The 26,554-nt window shown below is 40.5% G+C and overlaps 1 protein-coding gene across 2 annotated transcripts in view; it reads left to right on the forward strand.

Moving 5' to 3' along the window:
• The window catches only part of ptpra (protein tyrosine phosphatase receptor type A), a 159,652-nt gene that overhangs the window by 70,828 nt on the left and 62,270 nt on the right, over positions 1-26,554 (forward strand). For both annotated transcript variants that reach the window (XM_060935650.1, XM_060935651.1), the window contains exon 2: positions 14,980-15,026. The gene's annotated coding sequence lies outside the window, so the exon portion shown is untranslated. The remainder of the gene's footprint in view (positions 1-14,979; positions 15,027-26,554) is intronic.

A 26,554-nucleotide genomic window follows, 5' to 3' on the forward strand; every position in this document is an offset into this window, starting at 1 on the left:
ACAATTCCACGATGCCAGGAACAGAATCGAGGGCAAATCATGCAACAGCGCCATCTAGTGCCCAGCGTCTAGAACGTGGCTTTATGTACAGTTGCAAATGGCAGTCAGTGCACACAGCGAAACCCTTTATTTTCACTTCTGGGTTGAGTACCAGGATAGTCTAGACCTATATATTACAATATCTTCTTATTTCTATAGTTATTACTCCTTTTCAGAGGGGAATAGGAGATATTTAGGTGCAGAAAGTACTCTACATTGTTCCATTTATGGCCCTTTTTTTTTTTTTGTCATTTGTGCGCGCAAGTGATGATGCGGCGCTGACGTCGCACAACAGAGCATCGCGTATCCACGCTTTGGGGAAAGTCCTGCTTATACTTGGGTGCATTTCAGATCTGCAGGGACACTTTTGTCTCATTTGCATACTTGTATTGAGTTAATTATTTACTAGAAGAATTAAAAAAGCTTTAGCGTAGTTAATATTTCAATCTCCATGAGTGTCGTGCTTGGAGATGTAAAATTCTCGATGGTTTAATTGTGATGACCATCCTGAAGTAATGTTTCTGCATAGGTGAGATGTTGGTTAAACAGAAAATGTGATGAATGTTGATTTTGCAAAAATGTGTGTATTTGGATTAAATGTTAATGTATTTAGTGTGTGAACACCACCTGTTTAAAGTCAGACAGGTTCTTAATTGACTCTGAATAGCTGTAATGTGTATTGTGTTGATCCACAATGTCCAATACAGCAGTGGAAAACAGCGGTCCTGTAACTGTTAGCTGATTTTCATCCTGATTAGCTCTGGCTCCAGGCAAAGAATAGGAAGACTGAGAGTGTGTGTGTGTGAGAGAGAGACACAGTGAGAGAGAGATGCAGTGTTACCCTTGCCATACTTAAAGCCATATGTTTCTGGCATGTGTTGATGTGTGATGTCAATCAACTAGGGATGGCGAAAACTAAAAAAAATCTTGACCGACCACCGAGCCTCATTAGCCAGTTAAAGTCGGTTAACCTATGAGTTTAAACAGGGATGCAAACGGTGCGCCTTTTGGCGGATGCTGCCTTTTTCACGGCTGAATCGTGCAGATCCGATTTTATTTTTTAGGGGGGGCGTTGGAGTGTCTGAATAATTTCATCAGAGTAAATTCTGAATTAAAATTACTAAATAAGCAAATGCCGTTACAGTCCATGAAACATAGGAAGTATGAGAAGAAAACAGTAAATCAGAAAGCTGCGCACATTTGCGCAGCTTCCGCGAAAACGTGCGCAGCTTTCTGATTTACTGTTTTCTTCTCATACTCATACTTCCTATGTTTCATGGACTGTAACAGCATTTGCTTATTTAGTCATTTTAATACAGAATTTACTGTGATGAAATTATTCAGACACTCCAACGCCCTCCCCCTAAAAAAAATCAGATCTGCACGATTCAGCCGTGAAAAAGGCGGCATCTGCCAAAAGGCGCGCCGTTTGCATCCCTGTTTAAAATTCTAGAATTGGAATTATTAGAATCTATTCTAAATCTAACCGCGAGCATCCGCACATTCAGTCCCAGTCGCTGCCCTCCACTCACATTACCTTTTCTACAGCGCGAAACATTTAGTCCAACGCGGCACTGATGTCGAGGGGTTTGTTTTGTATTGGAGCGGAGGACAAATGGCTCCAGCTTAGAGACAGTTTCAGTTGGCCACGATGGCGTTGAAAATAAAGTCAAGTGCTAGAAGAAGTACATAACATTCAGTGATGGGAATAACGGCGTTAAAATAAAGGCTGTTATAACGCCGGGTAATCTAATTAATTAGCTACAATCATTATAACGCCGTTACCAATATCAACACGCCATTACTGCATGGTATTGAAGTTGCTCTGAAGCCATCACCAACTTGGCTCACAGACATAAAAGCTGCATTTGTCACTCCCCCTCCAGACACCGCCATCATTTCATTCTCTCCCCTTCCCTACAAAAGTCGGCATCTGCGCCTTTAGTTTGTGTGGAGAGATATGATCTGCAATAACATGCATTGTTGGCTACAGATCGAAACATACTTTCAGAATGCACTGGCCAAGGCAGGACTAAACTCGATGTGCCTTCTAATAATAATTAAAAAAAAAACAGAATAGTAATTTGTAAGCTAAAAAGCCTGTGTCTACACTTTTCTTTCGCCGAGTGGCAGCTGTCTTCAACTGGGGCGGGAGGGCGGGACATGACTGAATGGGTGTTTTCTGATTTGTCAGCTGTCGTCCTTACACCACATGGCATGCCCCAAGCGTTTACAACACAGAATTCCAGGTTCTCCGCTCCAAAATCAGCAGCTTCAAAACGATTGATTTTTTTTTTTTTAACCGACAACCAAAAAAAAAATTAACTGGTTGACGTTGATTCGGTCAACCATCGGTCAAACGGTCATCGGTTAACATCCCTACAATCAACGCTACTGAAAATGACAGATAACTGTTCCAAACTTGTAGATTAAATGTTTTGTCATTTTTAAATGTTCAGGACATGCAACCAAAACGAGGTATCGTTATGTAAAGATGTTTTAAAATTTTTTTTCTTGTGCCGGTTTTGTAGGCTAGTAAGGGCAGATGCTTGAGTGACAAACTCCTGAAGCTTTGAATTGCACTTTAGGAGAAGCTGCTTCTGTTTTTAGAGAACCAGACATGTACGGTTCAACTTGGTCTGTGGTGATTTGTTGTTTCATCTGCAAAAGGAATGCATTCAACTAATAAGGCCGCAGGTTGGGGAAACGTCATCACACTGCTGCAACTCCTGAACCAAGCAGAGAAACCAAGCCTTCTGACCGACTTCTCAGGAGATGATGTGGCCAACCCCCCCCCCCCCCCCCCCCCCCCTATTTTTTTTTTTTTTTTTGGGGGGGGGGGGGAAGAATAAGCACCAGCTCATTGCCTGCTGACTCCATTGTCGCGCAATTATTTTTGTGGTTTTTGTGAAATTTTTGCATAATTGCATCACTTTTAATGTGAATATTTAATATTGCATTAAATTCATCAACAATGTTCTCACATCGTTTATTCACGTTGCGGTGTATGTGTAAAGACAGAGCTAGCTGCCCCCCCCCCCTTTTTTTTTTGTGCAGGCTAGCTGTGAGATTATTACATACCTGTCTGATGACTGATCACTTGAAAACTGGGTGGGTTCAAACAAAAGATATTATGATCCAAGTTGTTTTTATCTAGACATATTTAAATAATATTGACTGGCTTTTTTTCATGGTATATCAGATATATATTCCATTCAGCTAGCATGATACTGAACGAGTCGACAAGTAGCTGAATGCAATATATCTGATATACCATGAAAAAAAGCTATTATTATTATTATTATTATTATTTTATATACACATTCAACAGAGCAATTATAGATTTTACAAAAAGTTAAGAACGGGGTAACTTGCCAATATTGAATGCTGATTCTGATCGAATGTTCTGTCAATCCAATGTACTGTACAAAGTCAAAGTTCTAACAATAAAAATGGTACAAGTCCAAAAAGCCTGAACAACAACCCAACTTGTATACCAGCTGTGTCCAGGTTGACAGTTCAAGGTCAAAGTTACTTTTGGTCATAGTTAATCGTTACATTGCAGTTGTTCACAACAAAAGGGCTTTGCTGAGTGAAGTCCACGAGTGACGTCCTCTTGTAAAAGTCTCCGTCACTTTTCCTCACCTCCAAGTAGAACTTTGACAATATTTTCGCTATTGCTCTCTCTTCCAGTTTTTTGATGTCTGTTGGTCTGTTTTTCTCTTGTAAATATGCGTGAAGAGTATCCAGTGAATTTTTGGTAGCCTTCAGTGCGTCTTTCTCTTACAAAATTCTCTCAAAATCTTCTGCTTTTAATGAAGCAAACCTCGCGGCCATGTTTGTGTACAAACTGTCACAGTCACTAGCACAGACGTTTTACATCTCTGACGTGTCTCTTTTCCAGTTTTTCGATGTCCGTTGGTCTGTTTTTCTCTTGTAAATATGTGTGAAGAATATATAATGAAGTTTTGGTAGTCTTTCGGGTGTTCAGTGAGTCTTTAGTTTCAGTTATCAGTTTATTTATTTAGTGCTTGCACCAAGCACTGGATTAGCCTCGTATCCTCTCTTTTCCAGCCGACAAAGAAATGCTTGTGTGCATGCGCAGCAGAAACGTTTTGTCATTGGATCTTCGCATGAGCTCATATGTGTGATGTGGTGTTGTTTTGACAACGTGCAGTATTGTAACAATATTGCATACTCATTCTCCATTGGAGAGAGTGGCGTAATACACGGAGGGTAAGTGATATGATAATATTGCATGCCATTAGTAAACCCACTAGAAGGGAATAGAATACATGTTTTTATTCCATGGAAAAAGTGTCCCGTAGGTATAATTATAAAAAAAAAATTAGCACATTTAGCTTAATTTTTGGCACCTGTAGAACACTGGGGTAAGAGACAGATGGGCCAAATTAGGGTGAATGTACAGATTAGGACCGGGATTATCAAAGCTCAGGAAGTTTGGGGGGCACGATGGCAGGGATTGCAGCTTTTATCTAGGGTTGTCCAGCTGTGTGTTTTTCTCTCTCTGTCTTACTCATGCACACACGTAAGCAATCAAGCTGTCAGAAAAGCCACAATCTAATCCTGTCTGGGGAAACTGAAACGGGCAATCCCTCGAAGAAACATGACCACAATGAAAGTGTGTGCGCTGCATGATACTCAGTCATGTGCAGTGAGTTGCTGAATCATGTGTAGAGGAAGCAAGACATTATCCTTCAGATGGTTTAACTGTCTGACCTTTGGACAATTTTCTCATCCCGTATTCCAAAGTATGTTGAGAACGAAGACAAAGACCCTTTCTACACTAGCTTAATGCACTTTACTCGGCTAGACCTACAAAATCCAGGTGTGTGTTTTAGGATGGAGATGTAATAAAGTTACAGCCACACTACAGCTCACGATGCTTTGGGGAATTTTGGTGACGATGCATGGGGATATACAGGTGAGCTAAAAGTTGTGGTCAGACAGCAGGCGAACACTTGACTGTCACGCCTTCGCTCGCTCAAGTGGTCACGCTTACTCACGAGACCCAGTCGTAATGGGGAAACACCTGATGCTGATTTGAGCGCAATCAGCATGCACATATAAGGACACAGAGGTTTTGCGAATTATTATCACCGTCACATTTATTTCTCACCATGTTTATGACTCTCTGCTTTCGGTTTTGTTACTTGCCTTAGTTTGTTTTCGTAAATATTACACCTGCTAATAAACACTCTTCCAGCACTTAGACCTGTCCCTCGCTGCATACCTGACAGAATACTTGCAAAGTCTCTATGAAAAGTGTCCTTATATGTGTCAGATAACGGAATCCAAGGACACATGTCCGCCCGGGGGCATTTTGAGTTATTGACAGATTCAGAAAGTAGGCCTGCAGTTTCTAAACTTTCCAATGATGCCTTCCATGTGGAGATCTGACAATATTTGAAGAATGTGTGGCCTTTTGAAAGTGTATACCTCTTAAAACAAGAAAGGGAGAAAATCGCCCTCAAAGTTTTCCATCTCAGCTACTCTGGGTGTAGGGCGGGCACATAATGGTGCTCATTTGCATGACATTAAGGAAAGCCCTACCCCCTACTAGCTAGCACGATGCTACTTTCATGTAAACAAATCACCACGTCAATTTTCCTTCCATGCAAAGTATGCCCAAAACAATTATGAAGTACAAAAATAAGTCCTAAAGTATACTTTAACGTTTTGTGGTTGAAAAATTACTCACACCGTAAGAAAGAAAGATAGCACGATGATAACACAACTAACGCAATGCTAGTTTCATGTAACCAAACCACAACACTCTCCGTTACATGCAAAAATAACAAAATACTCACACCATAAGAAAGAAAGATAGCACGATGATCACACAACTAACACAACGCTAGTTTCATGTAACCAAACCACAACACTCTCCGTTACATGCAAAAATAACCACACAGCCTTAGATTAATAAACTTACCCCATCAGAAAGAGAAACGTCGCCTTGCACACATCAGTGCCTCTGATGGAATAATGTAGTCCTAGAACACTTCCTTTTGGTTGCGTTTTTTTTGCTAGAAATGGTCATCTCCGATGTAAATACCGTGTGTCTGTTTGCTTCGCGGTGTTTCAGCTCCTCTGTGCTCTGTTTAGCTTGCTCATTCCATAGTGAAATTACACACCTGTATGCAGTTAAGTAGCCACGAGCTCAGCTCGTATCATACAGCTGATTGGCGAAAAAAAACCCCAAAAGACTCGAATCATCATGTGAATGGCCCATATGGTAATTTACCCACACCCCCCAGCAGGCTACAGTCCTGACAAAAACGAGACAATTTGCAACAAAAAATGTATGCTTTTCCAACAAAACAATCTATTATCTGAAATACTGATTGCATTCTTCAAGATCTCAACTTGCACATTATGGAATAAAACGAAAATCACAAATTTCGAAAAAAAAAAATGCTTCTTTTGCGATTATCTCGGATTTGTTTCGGCCGACATGCGTCCCTGGATTCGGAGAGGCGTCACATATGCGTGTGCTGATTGCACTCAAATCAGCATCAGGTGTTTCCCATAATGACTGGGTCCCAAGCACGCGAAGGCTACTCAAGAGGCGGAGACACACCAAAAAACAACTCTCGAAGCTGGGAGAACAATTGCTCTGTATTGCACGATTGATGATGCGTAGGCTTAGGCTGCTGGGCCATAGAAGGTTCACGCTGCACGCTGGATGCTGCACGCTACACGCTACACGTTCACGTGAAGAACCGGACCCTGGGCCATTAAACTTCATGCTTGGATGTTCACGTGTTGCGTCTGTTCTACTTTGACCGAGTAACCAACAATACGGACTCTTCGGATGACGACGATTGCCTCATTCTGCTTTTACTGAGACAGAGGAAGAGAAAAAGGAACAGAATTTGGAGCCGAGAACACTTCCTTCTGAGAGAAACCCGTGGTGAATTTCACCGAACATTCTATAATCTGCTTGACAATCCCGATGAAGAACTATTTTTCAATTATACCATTCAATTATATTTTTTCTGAAGTTTTCCCCTGAAAGCATAGAGTTATCTCCCTAGACCCGTTCTGATTGGCTGGCGCGGCGGTGACCGCATGCATTGACTGGAATTTCCATCTTCACGCCTAGAAAAAAGTGTGCATGTTCATTTCACGCTTCACGCGTGAAGTGTGCAGCGTGCAACGTGAACGCCGTTCTATGGCCCAGAGCAAGTCATGCTACGTTTGTCCACTTTTCTTTACACGCGTGTAGCGTGTAGTGTGCAGCATGCAGCGTGCAGCGTGAACCTTCTATGGCCCAGCTGCCTTAGCTAGCGAGCCGTGCAACTGTTTTTTTTTTCCCACGGCCAGTTCTCAAAAAACACGGCCATAAATCCCCAAACACGGCCTTTAAGTTTTATACTAAACTGTGCTAACTGAAATTTTGTTCTTTTATGAAGTAATTTTGTGCATTTCTGTGGACGTTTTTGTCGACGGTCAGCGGTTTCCCAGGGCGTGCCCGGCACGTCTGCTTTCCACATATGGAAGTTAAATCGAGAAAATCAAATTTACCGCCAAAAATGTAGCCTTCTTATTGGTCAGATTTCGAAACGAGGCTTGAATGGAAGCAAAATACTACGAGTTTTGAGAGCTTCACTGGCGAAGCTCGGCAGGTTTAGAATGAGTAGGTCATGTATTTAGATAAATATCTTCGAGTTTTTAATCGTACAAGCATGATAAACATATTCACAAACTTTAAACTTTCCTATGCACCCACTGTCAAATAATATTATGGTTTTTAAATGACCTAAATTAGATGAAACATAAAACATGCCACATTCCTCAGTCACACTGGACTCGGCGCGCTGAGAGCCTGCTTCCGCATTCATAAAAGACTGTTCCCATGGTAACGGCATGATAATCACGTTCACTCTTTCGGTTTCGACTGGTTTCTCTTTTGCCAAGAGTTACATTATCTTAAATAGTACTTTCATAAATTATCATTATTATTATTGAATGTGGGTGGCACGGTGGTGTAGTGGTTAGTGCTGTCGCCTCACAGCAAGAAGGTCCTGGGTTCGAGCCCCGGGGCCGGCGAGGGCCTTTCTGTGCGGAGTTTGCATGTTCTCCCCGTGTCCGCGTGGGTTTCCTCCGGGTGCTCCGGTTTCCCCCACAGTCCAAAGACATGCAGGTTAGGTTAACTGGTGACTCTAAATTGACCGTAGGTGTGAATGTGAATGGTTGTCTGTGTCTATGTGTCAGCCCTGTGATGACCTGGCGACTTGTCCAGGGTGTACCCCGCCTTTCGCCCGTAGTCAGCTGGGATAGGCTCCAGCTTGCCTGCGACCCTGTAGAAGGATAAAGCGGCTAGAGATAATGAGATGAGATGAGATTATTGAATGTTTTTTTTATTTTTATTTTTGTATTGTTTACAGTATTTACATTTCAAGTAACTCCAGGAAAATTTCCTTTCATTTGTAACTTAATTTCACTCATTTTTAACTTCTGTTTATTGCACTTTTTAACAGAATCAAAATGATTCCTAACATTTTGTGATGTAACATTTGCATTATGTATATTTCGTAAAATCAAAACTTGTTAAAGGTATCTATTATTTTCAATTGTATGTATTTCATAATATTAATCTTCAGAGTCGGCTGAATCTCATTTTATCTTAGCTGTATAAAGATGTATTTTGTGTAATAGGGCTTGATCGCAGCAATTTGTATTTTGTTGTTTGTCTTAAGTGCACTAGAAATTATAATTTAAGGTTTCTGCTTTTATTACAGGAATTTATAAAAGATTTTATTGATACACTGATTTTGTAAAGTTCTGGTTAATGAATAAGAAACTAAATTTAAACTTTGTTATACACTACCGTTCAAAAGTTTGGGGTCACCCAGACAATTTTGTGTTTTCCATGAAAAGTCACACTTTTATTTACCACCATAAGTTGTAAAATGAATAGAAAATATAGTCAAGACATTTTTCTGGCCATTTTGAGCTTTTAATCGACCCCACAAATGTGATGCTCCAGAAACTCAATCTGCTCAAAGGAAGGTCAGTTTTATAGCTTCTCTAAAGAGCTCAACTGTTTTCAGCTGTGCTAACATGATTGTACAAGGGTTTTCTAATCATCCATTAGCCTTCTGAGGCAATGAGCAAACACATTGTACCATTAGAACACTGGAGTGAGAGTTGCTGGAAATGGGGCAGCTAGAATAGTCATTTACCACATTAGCAATGTATAGAGTGGATTTCTGATTAGTTTAAAGTGATCTTCATTGAAAAGAACAGTGATTTTCTTTCAAAAATAAGGAAATTTCAAAGTGACCCCAAACTTTTGAACGGCAGTGTATATATATTTTATTAAGTTAGTAAATAAAATTTGTGTTAAATGCCTAATAAAATATAATTCACACTTAAAATTAATGCCCCCCCCTCCCCAGTCGCAACCAAGGTGGGGTTTACATTAGACCGTATCAGCGGATCATCAGATTAACGTTTTTAAAACGATTAGCGTGCACACAGCAACTCCAATCCACGATTCGCCTGCACACAGCAACGCCAATACACGGATACGCTCGGCTCCGCAGGCATCCTGCGCTCCAAATCACTCCGCCCTGAACAGCGAGTGCCCTCTGGAGGGTGCGCACTCCGGCCCTGCGCAGCTCACAGAGCGCGCGAGTGAAGCGCACGAGCAGTGATTTGGGACTGAGCCGCTGTGTGTGTGATCCTCGTGCATATCGGGCATTCGCGTCACTTACCACTTGCAAGTGGAAGGATGGCAAGCCTAAAGACAATCATAACTACACAATGGGCAGTATTTGCATCAGTATTTGCAGTATTTTCATACTTTTATACTCTTTAATGAAAGGTGATACAAGGCGGAAGTCCGCGCCGTTTTTCAGCAGTCGCGTCACATGACCAACGCCAGCGAGTCAGGAAGGTGGATGTCACAGTGACGTTGTCCAATGACGACGCCAGCTAGAGCTCAGCACAGCGTATCCACGTATTCTCAATGTTTACACAGCACCGGACCAGACACGATCTGGATTGAATACATGGACCCTGGTGGATTCCCATTTCCCGGCGTTTCCAGGCGTTTTAATGTAAACGGACAGTGCATCCGCGAAGAAATCGAGACAGATACGGTCTAATGTAAACTTGGCCCAAGTTACACTCCCTACTTTCAGAAAAACACTCCCAATCCTGGCTAAGCCCCTGCGGTGGTGATACTTTTTCATCGCCAAGTATCCGCAAATCCATCACAAGCTGTAGTGTGATCAGGACCTAAACATACACATATAAGGGGTGTAATGATGCACGAAATTCGAATTCCATACAACACACTGGTGATTTCATATGTTAAACATTTTCAGTCCAGCAGAAATGAGCATTAGCTGAATGTGCCTTTTCAATTGATTTACATTTAACATTTATAAAAGCACCCTAATTGAATCTTCATAATGAGTGTTTGTGATCCATTCAGACTCTTGGCAGCATATAACCAAACAAAAGCTGCATATTAGAATGTAACAAAATTAAACATTAGCTCTCTGACTCAAGGGGGTGCGTCCGAAGCGCAGAGCTTTCCTCCATTCTCATTGTTCTCGGCAGTCATGGACATGTTTTGAATCCTGCTATCTTTTAATATGAACTTCCCAGTCGCTACGGTGATTTCTTGATCCCAGATTGAATCAGCCGGGAAATGCTGCCCGAGTGCATCAGAGTGGTGTCTGTGTGTGTGTGTGTCTAGTTCTACTAACCCTCACAGGAGGGTGATGTCAGTGTAAATGTGTGTGAGATATTAGCACACTGCAACATTTCAGTCCACAGCTCACCTGCTTTCACTGTCTTAACAAACTGCTCGCGTCCACCGCATCTTAAATATTTGGAGGAAAAAGGTACTGTTCTTGACGTACAGGAGAAGATCCTGTTGTGGTATTCTGCTGTTCCTCAAGGTTTGAGGTTTTGTGCATTTCTGAAATGCTTTTGTGCTCTCCACTGTTGTAAAGCATAGTTATTTGGTTTACTGTAGCCTTCCTGAACCATTCTCATTCTCCTCTGGCCTTTCTCATCAACAAAGCATTTTCACTCGCACACGTCACTTAATTTATTTCCCCCCGCACCGTTCTGTATAAACTCTAGAGACGCGTGTGTGTGTGTGTGTGTGAGAGAGAGAAAACCCCAGGAGATTATCAGTTTCTGAAATACTCAAATTATTACATTATGTTAGTGGCATTCTGCAGACGCTCTTATCACGAGCGACGTACAACATACTCAGAGCAGCCTGGGAAGCAGTTGGGGGTTGGGTGCCTTACTCAAGGGCATTTCAGCCATTCCTGCTGGTCCAGGGAATCAAACCAGCAACCTCTTGGTCCCAAAGCTGTTTCTCTAACCTGTAGCCATCTGGCACCAACAGCCGCATTCAAAGTCACGGAGATGATTTTATTTCTTTATCCCCCCCCCCGTGTTTGATGTAAACATGAAGTGAAGCTCTTGACTTGTATCTGCATGACTGTATGCATTGTGCTGCTGTCAAAGGATTGGCTGATTGAGTACTTTCATTACACTTCTAAGCATATATACTTTACAGAGGTGTTGAGAAAAATGAGCTGCATTTCTCAGACTCTGTTAGGGAACAACATCGCATAGTGATAAATTTGGGCAGTGGCTTGATTGGATGTTTGTCGAAAACATTAACACACTATAGTTACAACAGACGTTGTTTGAAGAGGATAATGGTATAAGGGTTGTTTTACAATCAGGGTACGCAAGCTAAAAATCACATTTAACACTTATTATCTTCAATATCAAAAGGCTTGACTAAATAAACTTGGTTGTTTATTGTAGCCCTGTGATAGCTCTATTTACCATGCAAAAAAAAATTGGTGATAACGTTATTTTTGGTGAATGTATGGCAATATATGTCATATTTAGCAAAATTACTCGTGTCCTTTAGAAAAAGTGCTTTTTTGACCACAGGTAGCTCCAAAAGGGATGCACTTAAATCATTCTTTATACCATAAAACACATATTTGGTTCCATTTCATTGGAAACATAGTTAAAGTGCCATTCCACCATTGGATGTATTTTTTTGGCATAAAATACAATATATTTTATGACAACATGACTAGACAGAGAAATCTTTTAGCTTCAAAATGATATATCAAACATAATTTTTTGACAACGACAAGTATATTAATTTTGCGACCAAAGTCACCTACCCTTTTAATTTCCGTGCGGTAGTGAAACGTGATTTCATTGGCAGGTTCCCCTTCTTGTGTACCACGTCACGTGTGATGTGGCACAGATTATCAGCAATGGCGGATAGAACGCGATTGTCAGCTTCGGAAAAGAAGCGAAAGAAAATAGCAAGTGATGCCCAAAGGAGACGGTCGATGGTGAATATCGGCACAGCAATCGACAAGTGGAAATCGCGTTCTATCCGCCATTGCTGATAATCTGTGCCACGTCACACGTGACATGGTACACAAGAAGGGGAACCTGCCGATGACATCACGTTTCACTACTGCGCGGAAATTAAAAGGGTAGGTGACTTTGGTCGCAAAATTAATATACTTGTCGTTGTCAAAAAATTGTTTGATTTATCATTTTGAAGCTAAAAGATTTCTCTGTCTAGTCATGTTGTCATAAAATATATTGTATTTTATGCCAAAGAATACATCCAATGGTGGAATGGCACTTTAAGTTTTAATGTTGAATGCCAGTAAGTTTTCAGACTATTTTGATCAAATTAGTATGTAATTGTGTCAAAAAAATGTCCTCTCCGAGACAGCTAATTTTTCAATATAAAATAACATATCTAAAATGATTTTCATCCTAAAATGTGGTCAAGATATTGGGACATAAATATTAGAGACAACTAACACAAAGCTTACAGCCTTATATTTAAAAGCACTATGGAAGTAGTGGATTCTGAATTGTCAAAAAAAAAAAATGTCCTCTCCGAGAATCACGTCATTTGTTTCTCCCAGCCCTGCTTAAAGCTACACTTAATCTTGTTATAATACAAACTATTCAGTGACTGCGGTGAGGTTTGTGGCTAGTGAGGCACTGACTTTTTCAAAATCAGATTTTCAAATATGCACCAAAATATTTGCCAAATACGGATTAGTTTCATATCTCATAGCAGCATTCTTTACATAAGGTACATACTTGGCCAAGGAAGAATGAAAAATGAATGGCAGTTCAGTAGCCTACCTCCAAAAAACACCACGGCGGACCACACAGCAGGTACCATACACAGAACAGGCCACGCAGCACCACGGCGGATGCCAGACAAACCACACAGCACCACGGCGGATGCCACAGACAAAAAAATAAGAGAACAAGAGACAGGGATAACAGAAAAAGCGGTTTCTTGTAGCACAGCCACACAGCCAATCTTTTCGGTTGTACCACTCACTTTGAAACGATCGGGTTATCTTCTGCCCAGGTCCTTTGAAGTAATTCCTTTAGCGCCGGCGTCGGCCGTCCATTCTTTATCACATCCCGTTTTCCTTGAAAGTCCAACTTTGAGAAACCTTTCAGTTGAGCTATTACATCCTCCATTAATTTGTTGCAGTCAATCGGAACAAGCCAACAGCAGTCCAAATTAAACTTTACGTGACGACGTAGAGAAGAAGCAACCACCAAACAAGAATAACTGAGCTCACGTACGCCCTCTGCACTGCGGCAGAGCTACTGCCTGCCTCACCTCATGTCTTTTCAGTGCGGCTTTATGTCAAATTGTTAACACTAAATAAGTGATACACATGCGTAGAAAACATTACATATTATAAGGAAAGTGAGGACATATTATACACATGTCTACAATGTATAAAAAACATTTTAATACAGCATTACGTTGGTAGCATACACAGAGTAAGCAAAAGGCACGCGCTCAACCCAGTTAACAAGGGATTGCGCAATCTGACGTGAGGCACGGCTTGGTGCTGCCTCATGTCACTGCATATTCGCAATTGAATAGGAAATAGGCAAATACTGCGATTTTGATCGCAAAAATGATTGTAATTATTTGAATTGTACAGAAATGGCATATATAGCACAGATGATTGGACAAATCTTTATCATTATTTACATTCATTACATCTCATGATGGCTGGATGATGACCGGCGAGGCCCTGCCTCACCTGCCGCCCCTGACCGCACGTCACTGAAACTATTACCCATGCCTATGTTCATATGTGTATTAATTTCCAAAAGTGCAGATTTGATAGTTTTTTTAAAACCCAGTTTGAATCAATTTGAATTTTGGACCCCTGTGACACAAACTTTGTACCCTGATTGTAAAACAACCCATAACTACACAGTCGGCCTGTCCTCGGGAATTTGTACATGAGTTAATTTCACTTGGCCTGTGTTAAAGTATTTAACACATGACGAGCGAGTTAACTAGTTATTAGCTACCACTTTTTATTTTTAAAGATGTCTGCAACAGAATTTTAAATGCCTTTGTGTTCCAGTGAACGTCTGTCTTGCTGAATACACTGAGCACAAGTGATGATGATATCAATAAAATGGCGTAAGCCAAACTGGCAGTCATGATCCGACTGCAGCATGGACTCACTACATCATTGTTTGTTCTTTAATTTAGTTTCCATCTCCCTCCATCATATCATCTCTTTCTATAAAAGCCCCTTTATACATCAGTCAAGAGGAAATAATTTTGACCATCATGGTGCGTTTCTAAATGTCCAGAGCCTTGAATTAGGTGGAAACAGCAAGCTGCGTGCAGCAAATCCTCGCCCCAGACATTTCCTCGACAAGCTGACACATGCCAACAATTCCTTATTAGCTGGAAAATGTCTGTTTTACCATCGCATGCCTTGAGCAAATAAGAGTCCATTTGCTTGCAGTTTCATGATATTCACATATTTCTCTCTCTCTCTCTCTCTCTCTCTCTCTCTCTCTCTGTCACTTTCTGCTCTCTAGGCAGTCGTTGTGCGAATGAGTGAGTGATACACAGCACTTTTTTGCAGGTAAGTAGGCAAAATAACCAATTGGTGTCCTCACTACTTTTATTGCTCTCTGAGATCCACTTACCCAAGTTGTCACATTTAATTTAATAATACAGATTAAGAAACCAATCGTGATTGTATTCAGTATATATGTAGAGCTCTTTTCCAAAGTGCTATAAATCCATTTTGATTGTTTTCAGAAAAATGACATTTACCCAGACCCATAAATTTTGCAAATATTTAGTTTATCCTGTTATAATAGATAGTTGGTTCAGTCTGAACATTTTCAACAATAACTGACAAATCTAACAACAATGTTATTGATTATTAATCCAAAGTTTATTATATATATACAGGGGCTTCAAAGTTTGGGAGAATAGCAGGGTACAAATAATTTACAGCAGGGTGCAAAATGGTAAAATGTCTGCCAGCGGCAGACATAATGCACGCAAAGTGTGCAGGGATGGATAGATAGATAGAGAGAGAGAGAGAGAGAGAGAGAGAGAGAGAGATATGCAAGTACGAATTTTTCATGGGGCGGGATGGTTTGGAACAGGCCATCTAAAATTGGGATAACATTTACCCGGGACGGGTATTTGAGGCGGGTCGTCTAGCTTAAGCTTGATTAGCGTTGTTACGCACGCCAGTGTTTCCCACAGAAATTTTGGAGACTAATGGGGAGGTGCGGGGGTTGTTTAAAATTGAGTGATATGTTAAATATTAAGTTATTACTGAAAAACTATTGATTAAAAAAACAAAGACACTGAGAAATGGTCCTATAAACAACTTTACCAATATAAAAGATTACCAGGAGTACAAAAATGCAGAAAAATAGGCTTTACTTATCCAAATGCACCTGTTGGTTCAAAAGTTAAAGTGCAGAGAACCTCACAGCACAACATGAAGTTACCTTAAAATATAATATAAATGCCTCAGCTTTCATGTAAGAAAAAAAAAACACTATTAATACTAGTACTGTGTGCAGGCAGTCTCTGCTGAAGACTAAATTAAACAATAATTATAAACTAATAAAATAAATGGCTCAGGCTTCATAGAAGAAAAAAACAATTTGAACAGAATCTCACAGTATGATGCTGAAGCTGCCTAAACAATGGAAAATAAAATACCATTTTGGCAAAAACGTTGGCATCCATTAATTTCTTGTATTAAGTAAAAAAAATATGTTGCCAGATACTGCTGACGTTTTACAGCCCAAAATATGTTCAAAACCTGCCAAAATGCACTTAAAACCGCCCAAATTGGGCGGGAAAACGCGCAATCTGGCAACACAGGCGGCAGTAATGGCTGCACTCGTGTCGAGGATGTAAACACAGTTGACGCGACAACGGACATACATGACATAGTGGATGTAATTTACGTTCACAACTTTTTTTGCTGTCAGAAATATTTAATATTAAATTTTGTGACTCGACTGACAATAGCCGGCGGCATAACAAGCCATAGCCGGCGATTTGCCGCCGGTGACTGGCTACTTTTGAGACCGCTGTGTATATATATCTTTTTCAAAATGCTATAAATCCATTCATTTTTTCTGTCTTTCTGTTTTTAAAACAAGAGAACATGCTGTAGATGTATAATATCAGGAACTTTCATCATACAATTTATAATAAGGCCATTATTAAAAAGTGTTCTGTTTCCGGTCCACCGGCCGGGTGAGTGCCGTTTGTGCGGTTGATTTTTTTTTTTTAACACCGGTTTTGACTTTTTTTTCGGGTTCGTAAATCTAAAATCGAACTTGACATTTACGCATTCACAGGGCTTTCAACCAAGGCTCATACTAGCCAGCCATGACAAATAAGTAGCCAGCCGGGGGGGAGTAAACACAAAATAAACTCCTGTGCACGCAGTTCCCAGGATTAAATGTATTTTCCACAGACCATTTATTTATTCACCTTACTCAAATACAAAGTAAAATGGCAGTAAATCATCTTTCTTTTCTTGCGTATTGCATCATGAGGCGTTCCTGGCTTGTAAATCTCTTATTTTCGGTGCATGACACATTCACGCAGCTGAGCATGCTATGAATTAACAACGACAACGGTCTGCAGTGGCGGCTACACAAACACTCGGCGAACATTTCTCCATTTCTGTATGAAAATACACTCCAACGACTCAGTTTGGTTTCATTTACAACCAACGGTGTCTTTTGATGCCAGCACGTAATTGAACGAGAGATGACTGGTTTACCGGAGACAAAATAAGCGTTATCTCTGCTTCTGTTCCCTCTGACGGCCCCGACACACTACTGCCTCCGCCGAGTGCACGCACACACACCGCATGTCGGGGCCGCGGATGAGTTACTCTCCCTTGATCAACGAAGTCGGCGGGGAATTTGTGGTTATTATCGGTACAAACAGCGCGAATCACAACTTAAATGAGTGCGGTTCAGTTTGACATTATTGTCAGTCCGTTAGATAAACATTTAATTTTATTAAAATCGAAAATTAATATTTAGAGCCTGTGGGCTACAAAAATAATAGTCATTAAAGTAGCCGGCTGGACTTAATTGTGTAGCGGGCGCTTGTGGAAAGCCCTGCATTCCGCGCAGAACATAGAACTGAATCAGCTCTGCGCATGCGCCGTGCGGCACAAAAAAATGGCAGCCATCATGAAGGAAGGAGATCCGGAGTTTTCAAACATTTGCTTAAGTGTGAAATCGCAAAATGGTATTCTAGCAAACAACAAAATAGTAAAGATTCAGAAAAACAAATCATTCAGTGATCATTTTAATAGTGTAATTTCATCCGAACTAGACCTAACGGCCGATTTTAGAACTACAAAAAGTCTGTGTGTCAGACATTTTAAGTACCTTTGTAAAAGTTTTGCAAATGTTGCAGTCAGCATTTAAAATGCTAACTTAAAGTTTTTGTACAAGTTTCAGTTGATTAAACTGTCATATTTTATTAAATGTGTCTGCTTTTGTAATAAAAAAAGTACTGAAAGAAAAAGCAAACACAGCATTGCTATTTCTTATCCATCCATATATATATAAAATCCATCCCTCCCTCCCTACTGAAAATTTTTTTGCTCACCCGGTGGACAGGAAACGGATTTTTTTTTAAGGATGGCCTAAAATCAAATAAGTTATATAAACACTTAACGTTCATTCATTTATGGTTAATCTTACATTTTAAGACCGTCCACCACAGAAAACAACTAACTAAATAACAAATGGCCAGTTAGTTAAATTTTTTAAATGCAGTCCATTCAAAATACCGCCTTAAATAGCATGACAAAACCACTAATTAAATAACAATAATCAGCCCGCCACCAGAATAGCGAATTTTTTAAGCTTTGTTTGCTCTCGTCATGGTTATCTTTGTTTAAACAACGTCTTCTACCACCTGGTGTAGGTCTCACAGGTTCTTCAGAACCATCAAAAGTATTCACAACCACCATTTGCGCTCATGATGATATAATATTTTATATATACACACACACACACACACACACACATATTATATATATAATATATATATATAAAATATACACACACATACATAATATATATATATATTGTGTGTGTATGTATGTATGTATGTATATATATATATATATATATATATATATATATATATATATATATATATATATAATATTATGTGTGTATGTGTGTTTTCCCCAGAAAAAAATTAAAGCCCTAAATTCTGGCCTGATAATACACAGACAATTGAGCGCCAACGGCCCAAAAGCAAGCGCTGAAGGCGCGAAGCGAAACTGGGGGGTGGGATGTCTGGTTTTTTTTTTTTTTTTAAATAGATGCTCTCAGGTGCATTTTCAGGGTCTCTGAGAGGTTTTAGATACATGATTATAGGGTAGATTTTACCAGTGTTTCAATGATTTCTGACCTAAATAGTATTAATGTATACATATTTGAAATTTCGCCTTAAAGTTCAACATGCAAGTTAAACTGTTTTGTTATAGACTACTGAGGTATGTGATGGATTGAAAATTTACGGGGATCCCTTAATTATCTCTGATCAAGTAGTGTTGTAACAAAAGCGTACATGAAAATATGAACCGTGGTTTGCTCCAGCTTATGCAATCCAATGAAGAGAATCGATCATCATGACCTCCTGTTGATCACAAAGGGATCTGAACCTAAGACCTGCCACCTTAAAATAAGTTGCTGTATTACTATAACTGTAATGATTTAGAATGTTTCGGATGCAATTACCGTAATATATGTATAACTAAGATACACTGAAAAGAAAAGTAAGGCACCTGCATATTATAAAGTTTTTAAATTTTGGCACTTTATTAAATGGACTAGATTAAGATTAAAACATATTTAAAGGAAAAGAAAACTTAATTCATACATTTAGGTTTGCAGAAAGATTATGTACTTATTAACAAATTGTCTTCATGAATGTGTTTGTGTCAAATGTAGCATAATTTCGAATAATAACGATAAGCATATTTGGCAGTGTGATGTCACTGTGAGCCTTTAAGAAAAGAATAATCCGGAGCCTTCTTTTGTTAAATGGATCCCAGTGACCTCACACTGCCAAAGATGCTTATGATTATTATTCGAAATTATGCTACATTTGACACAACACATTCATGAAGACAATTTGTTAAGAAGTACATAATCTTTCTGTAAACTTAAACGTATGAATTGAGTTTTCTACTCCTTTAAAGCAGATTAATTCTCCTTGGCTTTTGCTTGGCCCAATGTTGGGCAACCCTCTCATTTACCCCTTTTCCACCAAATCAGTTCCAGGGCTGGTTCGGGGCTGGTGCTGGTTCACAACTCATTCAACTTGTGAGCCAGCTGAGAACCAGTTTGCTTTTCCATAGCTCGCGGTGTTAAGGGAAGCCACGTCATTACGTCGCTGTATACGTCAGTTACGTCGCTACGTTTGCATAAACCTTGGCGCGAATATCGAAGCAAAAATAACACGGAAGAAGCAGCAGCAGCAACAACAATAATAATAATGGATGACTTCACATTTGTACAGCTGCTGCTTCTCGTCGCTTAAAAATGGCGATCTTTTGCGGTCTTGTTATTGTTGTTGGTCTTAACAACTCCCTCCCGCTGACGTAAGCGGTTCTTTCCTCTGGCCCAGCAGAGAGTTGGTGCTAGCCTGGAACCGTTTTTTCTGGCCCCAGAGCCAGTTCTTTGTCAGTGGAAACAGAAAACCCGGTTCCAAACTAAGCACTGGCCCCGAACCAGCCCTGGAACTGCTTTGGTGGAAAAGGGGCAATAGTCCATCTCGCGGTCATCCATGCTGATGTGGATCAAATTGTCCAGCGAGTGCTTTTTGAGCCAGTTGCTGTGATCAAACTTGACGACGTTTTCGTTGTCGTGACAGTTGTTTGGTTTTGTGCACCATCACTCACGTGGGTTTGTTGACGTTTAGTCAACCAATCTTTGATCGAAACCATAATGATGATAGACTAGGTCAAATTTTTGTGATTTTAAAATCAGTCGGCTTTGTCCGTCTGGTGGGGGACAACATCGGCAGCCAATGAGATCGCTTATAATGAATCGGAAAATTCCGGGATGTCTTGACGTTTTCTTTCGATATTTTTATTGGACAGTTTGAACACGTGATCTTGACATCGTTCGTTTGTTTACATCATACCACACGGGCATATTACTTTGACAGAATCAACACAAACATTGGAAAAAAAAAAGACCGCTTGTTTAACGCAAATATCAATCAATATGGAAATGGATCTGTTATTTGCTCTCCTATGTATCTAGTTACTTGTGGGTAGGAAATTTAACGTATCGATATAAATCTAAGCGTATCGTATTTTAACTAAAGCGACTAAGCGTATCGGCAGGCAGAGCAAGCATATCGGGCCCGATACGCTAAAACGCTTTGGGGAAAACCATGATATAACACACCAGTTCAAAAGTAAAATTCTTTTGATTCGCATTTAAATTCGAAGATAAACTTCATATCTTTGCACAACCGTGTAATATCATAAATTTATTATACGTACGGGCCACTTTTTCCATTGAATAAAAACATGTATTCTATTTCCTTCTAGCAGGTTTATTGATGGCATGCAATATTATCATATCGCTTATCCTCCATGTATTACGTCACTCTCCCCAATATAGAATGAGCTTGCAATATTGTTATGGTATTGCACGTTGTCAAGACAACACGACGTCGCATATCGGAGCTCATGCAAAGATCCACTGACACAACTTTTCTGCTTCACATGCACACAGTCATTTCTTTGTCGGCTGGGAAAGAGAGACGACGAGGCTAATCCAGTGCTAGGTTTAGGCACTAAATAAATAAACTGAAACCAAAGACGCGCTGAACACCCGAAAGGCTACCAAAACTTCATTATATATTCTTCATGCATATTTACAAAAGAAAAACATACCAACGGACATCGAAAAACTGGAAAAGAGACACGTCAGAGATGTAAAACGTCTGCACTAGTGAGTGACTGTGATGGTTTGTAAACAAACATTTAAGCAAGGTTTGCTTCATCAAAAGCAGAAGATTTAGAGAGAATTTTGGCTGCCAGGTCGCTCCGTTGTGTGTAGTCGTCGATGTTGATTTTAAAAGTAACTAAATAAATTACACAGGGTAGATGCTAATGATAATATTCAGCTTGACTGCAATAGCATTGGCATGCACTAGCATTGACCTTCGCTAACACTACACCATCTAGAAGGTAACTGGACTGCCGCGCTAACAGCATCGAGTCGCAGGTAAGCTCGCGTTGGCCTTCTAGACTGCTGATATGAAGAGTGTGTGTCTGTATAATAATAAGATTGGCTGGCTTTTTTTCATGGTCGATCAGGTATATTCCATTCAGCTAGCATGATATTGAACTCGTCTTTGACTCATTCAGTCATTTTATATATAACTTTTTATATAGAAATTTATGTGCATATTTTTTAAAGAATAATAAGCCTTTATTTAATGGCTGTCTGTTACTAAAGTAAACGGTGTACTAGTGTGTCGGCTCCATCACAAGCCGATATCCGATTTCAGTGCACATGGCTGCGTCCAGAGAAGCCTATTCTTAGGAAGATCATGATTTAGAATGGATAAATTGTTTTATTTTCAATTAAAAAGTGTGCAGGGACCAAATTGGCACTTGCTGTGATTGGCAAGCGGCGTTTATTCTTTGGGTTTTATTTGGCTTTAAGCATTACGTGGTGGGCTCGTATACTGTACAACGGCAGTTGTTAGACTACAGGTCTGCTGTGAATTCTGCATCGTGAAAATATTGTGCAGGTGTGTTGCACGGGCCTTTTTTTTTAATGGTCATTTGCGAGCGGGGGGGGGAATATTGCACAAGCCCAAGTTTAATTGATGCAGTGTAGGAAATAAGGAATTTTAAGCAGACTGTCACAGGACGGACAAGTCTGAAATGTTGTCTGTCCAAATTCCAGCCCAATGGCTTGGAACAATGCGGCCAGGGGTCCGGGGCCTACCTTTGCACCCAGGCACATTTTTGTGATCTTCAGAGGCCAAATTACACAACACCATGAGTTGCTAATTACACTACAAATTGAATCTAATTTACAAGAAAATGTCAGAAGATTCAAGAAAAACATGCTGAAAGTTCTACCTAAGGAAACAGTGGCACACACAGGTCAGTTCCATGTCTAGAAAAAAGTATGGGAGGGTAAGGAAGTTCCAGTTGGTTACAACTTACTGGTACTCGTATATAGGTACTCTAATAACACTCATGAAACAATCAGTGCGTTTACATGCACATCCAAATCGAGCTACTGTCGGTAATCGAGCTAAGGGTCCCAGCAGGGGTGCCAGAGAAATCCAATCCTACATGCACACAAGGAAATCGAGCTATTGTGTGAGGTACATTGTGCACCCGAGCCACAGGTGGCGCTACACGCCCCATCGTGTTGGTACACTTCCGGTTGTCGTCATGAAGAAGAGCTATTCAAGAGTATAAACAAAGTTATAAGTTCCGTGTTCACAAGAAGAACGACGACGAGGACAGCAACATCGAGAGAGAGAAGATGGACAACAACGAAGCAGTTCAGCACTTGTTGAACCGCTTGTGGTCTCGTCACTTCTGGAAGGGGCAGTGCTGAAGTAAGTAGCTCGACTACGTAGCTCGATAGGGTTTACATGCACTAAGTAGCTCGGCTACAATCGCATAATCTAGGTCGCATAGCTCGATTACGAGAAATCCAGTTCGGTTTGAGTTCAGCCGAGCTACGGCAGAAATTCGATTTTCTCTATTTGCATGTAAACGCACTGATTTGTTTTGTTTTGTTTATCCTATGTTTATAATAAGTCTATAAGAAATTCAGTAATTAACAATACAATTATTCTTACATAATAGAGTTAAAATTTTGAGTACGAGATTCCAAGTAACTTTGTAGCAAAATGACTCAAAACTAGACATGGGAATCTCATTTGGCATTCAGAGTAAAATCTGCTGGACTAGAACTTAGAAAATAGAAGAATAAAAACTATTCAAATATAAATCTACATCCTCTAAAGCATATGACTGTCATTCTTATTATGAATGGGGGGAAAAATGCGTGTAATAATAACATAACCATTGATTGGTACTTTGGCACTTAACATAATACTGTACTGCAAAGTTTCATGTAAACTGAACTCTTAATCAATGACTGGATCAATCTGATACCGTCAACCCGAAAACACAGGTTCAACTGCATCGTGCAATAAAAACAGCAGCGAATACTGAGTGTATTGTCCTATTTAGTGTGCCACTCGGGGAGAAGGAGGTGCCTGTATATTTTGCCGGGGCTAGGACTTTCAATGGCCGAGTTATGAATTTTTAAATCCCCATGCGAGCAAGCAGCTGGAGCCAGGGCTCGTGCTAAAGCTTTCCGCAATTGCTCCTGATGTCAGATCAGGCCGAGCCTGAGCTCGTTCGAAAGGTTTCGGGGAGAGGGAGGTGCCTGTAAAGTTTAGCAGGGCTGGGACCATCGGTGGCTGAGTTAAGAATTTTTAAATGCTGGCTCGAGCCAGGGCTCATATTAAAGATTTTGGTGAGCAGCGTTCGCACAGGGTTTTCGGGGGAAAATAACAGGCCGAGGTGGGGTCGTAGCAGGCCGTGCCTGTACTGGTTCGAAAGGTCTCGGGTGAGAGGGCGGTGTCTGTAAATTTTGGCAGGGTTAGGACCATCAGTGGCCAAATTATGAAATTTTAAAGAAGTGCCCGCGCGGGCTCCTGTTTCGCAGGCCGTGTTACGACATGATGTATTCGCCCAGTGTAACATTTGGAAGAAAATTAGAAGAAGATTAGACCCATATATTTAAAATTTTTCGTGGGCCATCCGGTTTGATGCTTTTGAAATACACACGGACAAATGCAAAAATTACTGGTAAATATCCACTGGTCTGGCCTTATTTCTTGCACTGTGAATGACACTTCTCAGCATGTCCCTTCCTTTCCGTAAAATACACTTTGCTGTAACGGAAACCAGTAATCACAGCATCCTTGCGTTCTCGGTCACATGTTCTTATGTATGATTTTGATATGGTGAAAAAAGGCGACTGGCTTTCTGAAAGTAAGCAAATGTACTGAAACAGAACAAGCCGAGAAAAACACCTAACTGCCCCAAACATGCAGAGTGTATCACTACACTGGGCCCCCTTTTCCACCAAAGCAGTTCCAGGGCTGGTTCGGGGCCAGTGCTTAGTTTGGAACCGGGTTTTCTGTTTCCACTGACAAAGAACTGGCTCTGGGGCCAGAAAAACCGGTTCCAGGCGAGCACCAGCTCTCTGCTGGGCCAGAGGAAAGAACCGCTTACGTCAGCGGGGGGCGGAGTTGTTAAGACCAACAACAATATCAAGACCGCGAAAGATCGCCATTTTTAAGCGACGAGAAGCAGCAGCTGTACAAACGCGAAGTCATTTATTATTATTATTGTTGTTGTTGTTGCCGCTGCTGCTTATTCCATGTTGTTTTTGCTTTGATATTCGCGCCAAGGTTTATGCAAATGTAGCGCCGTAACTTCCGTATACAGCGACGTAATGACGTATGCAGCGATGTAATGACGTGGCTCCGCTTAGCCCTGCGAGCTATGGAAAAGCAAACTGGTTCTCAGCTGGCTCGCAAGTTGAACGAGTTGTGAACCAGCACCAGCACTGGCCCCGAACCAGCCCTGGAACTGATTTGGTGGAAAAGGGGTATGGGAGGAGATTGTAAACTACTACGTGACTGCATTGGAGTGATTTGGATAATTAAATAAGTTATTTTTCTTTCAAATTGTTATTTTTCTTTCTTAAATGCCATAAAATATATATTTAAGACCCAGTGTACCTAGCCAAAATGTTTGAGGTTTCGTCTTCGTCCTGAACACACACTGAATTTAAATCATGATCTTGAGCTCATTTTCAGCTCTTTTGCTTGTCTAACACACTCGTCATACACTGAATACACACACTGAATCTGTTGGCTAATGCAGCACACTCAGGGTCTCGGGTAACTGCATCAGCTGTGTTTGATATGGGCCAAGCACAGCTAGCTAGCTTAGCCTAGCTAATGGTAGCCTGTTACCACAGCGGTTAAATCAACAGCATCAGAGTGTTCCTTGTCTGATTGCTAAATAATAGGCTTATAGCAAAGTGCTGTGGGTTCTAAACCTCATGCCATCACACAGAGATCTGCAGCGGTTTGAAGGTCTAACACTGGGAACCACTAAAGTGCAAGACTGCTACAGTGCACCTTGAAATTTTGTGAACCCTTTAGAATTTTCTATATTTCTGCATAAATATGACCTAAAACATCATCAGATTTTCACACACGTTCTACAAGTAGATAAAGAGAACCCAGTTAAACAAATGAGACAAAAATATTATACTCAGTCATTTATTTATTGAGGAAAATGATCCAATATTACAGATCTGTGAGTGGCAAAAGTATGTGAACCTTTGCTTTCAGTATCTGGTGTGACCCCCTTGTGCAGCAATAACTGCAACTAAATGTTTCCGGTAACTGTTGATCAGTCCTGCACACCGGCTTGGAGGAATTTTAGCCCATTTCTCTGTACAGAACAGCTTCAACTCTGGGATGTTGGTGGGTTTCCTCACATGAACTGCTCGCTTCAGGTCCTTCCACAACATTTTGATTGGATTAAGGTCAGGACTTTGACTTGGCCATTCCAAAACATTAACTTTATTCTTCTTTAACCATTCTTTGGTAGAACAACTTGTGTGCTTAGGGTCGTTGTCTTGCTGCATGACCCACCTTCTCTTGAGATTCAGTTCATGGACAGATGTCCTGATATTTTCCTTTAGAATTCGCTGGTATAATTCAGAATTCATTGTTCCATCAACGATGGCAAGCCGTCCTGGCCCAGATGCAGCAAAACAGGCCCAAACCATGATACTACTACCACCATGTTTCACAGATGGGATAAGGTTCTTCTGCTGGAATGCAGTGTTTTCCTTTCTCCAAACATAATGCTTCTCATTTAAACCAAAAAGTTCTATTTTGGTCTCATCCGTCCACAAAACATTTTTCCAATAGCCTTCTTGCTTGTCCACGTGATCTTTAGCAAACTGCAGACGAACAGCAATGTTCTTTTTGGAGAGC

The sequence above is a fragment of the Neoarius graeffei genome, chromosome 12 (genome assembly GCF_027579695.1).
Source record: "Neoarius graeffei isolate fNeoGra1 chromosome 12, fNeoGra1.pri, whole genome shotgun sequence".
NCBI lineage: Eukaryota > Metazoa > Chordata > Actinopteri > Siluriformes > Ariidae > Neoarius > Neoarius graeffei.